Below are 1,659 nucleotides of genomic sequence, written 5' to 3' on the forward strand. Positions count from 1 at the left end.
TGAACTCACCATTGTTTGCACATGTAATTCGTAGTTCCGGCTGGTATCATTTTGTACCAACAAACTGCCAAATTGTTGTACGAAGCAAATATTGGCACAAGTGACAGCTCTAGACGCCATGTTGAACTAAGAAGAGGTAACGGAGATGTAAATTTCATAAATTTTTTGCGTTCTCAGCATAACCTCTACCAGCCGGAACTACAATGATGTCTATACTTTAATCGTGGAGAAGAATTTTTTAATCTGTTGCCTTTAATTATGTTTATTTTGTTATGGAAAATAATCGCGTTCGATCGATAAAACAGACGACTTTAGATAAAAATATTTTCATAAGCCGAATGACTTGCAATAAAAAAATCAAATTATGTAAAAAATCAGATTTTATTTAAAAATTATTAATGATTATAAAAACTAATTGTTCTAATGATTATAAAAACTATAATACATTATAACAAATTTATTGCGCTAGTATGGGTAACAACATTCATATACATAGATTAAACATTTTATTTGTTTGTTTATTTCGAATAGGTAGAAATCCTTCAATTATGTTTATCATTTTAGAATAGGTATGCGTAGCAATTTATAACTTTGAAAATATTTAGCTTAGAAAAAATTCCAAAAATTGTTTCATATACATATAATTTAAAGATGAATAAATATGTATCTAAAATCTTAAATTTCTATGTTCAATAATTTTTTTTAAAGAATTATGAAATTTAACTTTAAATAAAATTATATGATTTTTTTTAAATAATTTTATTTTTTCTACTACAAGTCATTCTACTTATGAAAATAACTTTTTAAACTAAAATCCCTTCTTAAAAATACCTCACATAAATTTAAAGTTTTGTACTGTATACGTGTGTATATTAAAATGTATAAGAAATAGTTTTAATAAATACAATCGTTCGTAGTAATAATAATAATATATTTTGCCATAAGCGTTTGCTTTGCTAATTACAAAAATAGCCTTATTGATTATTAGGAATGTATACATTGCAAAATCGAGGAATGTTGAGCAAACAGGCGACTCAACAATTTTCTATAAATTGATACTTCTTTTCTTAACAACCATTAACATTAAGCTTTAAAACATTTTTTAGTCTCCTAATATAAAACACCCTTTTCGCTTTGTAAAGTGATATTTTGCTTAAAGCACGACTCTAATGCACTTTAAAAATATGTGCTAATTAGAAAGTAGACTTGATTTATGGCGAGCGATTTGTACATGCGATATTTCTTACACTTTCGTATACAGATTTACAATAAATCGAAAAATAACGCGAAATTTGTGAAATATGTTAAAAAATTGACAATTATAATAAGTGATTGTATCTCAAAAGTGGAGTCTAAAATAGTTGCTTCGCCGTGACAAAATTATGGAAAGTGTAAGAAAAAAATACGACTATAGAAAAAACAAAACTTACAATATTATTACATATATATAGTCATACTTAAGATTAGATACAAACTATTAACCGATTTAAATCAAATTCAGTTACATTATATAAGATTCAAAATGTCTCTGTACTAAGGCTGCGTTCCTCTTGGCGCTTACAGCGCTTATAAGCATCATTTGTCTTTGTTTAACATTTGAAAAACAACAAGGATGAAATGATTTTGTGAGCGCTGTAATCAGCTGTAAGCGCCAAACGG

Source organism: Wasmannia auropunctata, unplaced genomic scaffold (genome assembly GCF_000956235.1).
Source record: "Wasmannia auropunctata unplaced genomic scaffold, wasmannia.A_1.0 LD313037.1, whole genome shotgun sequence".
NCBI lineage: Eukaryota > Metazoa > Arthropoda > Insecta > Hymenoptera > Formicidae > Wasmannia > Wasmannia auropunctata.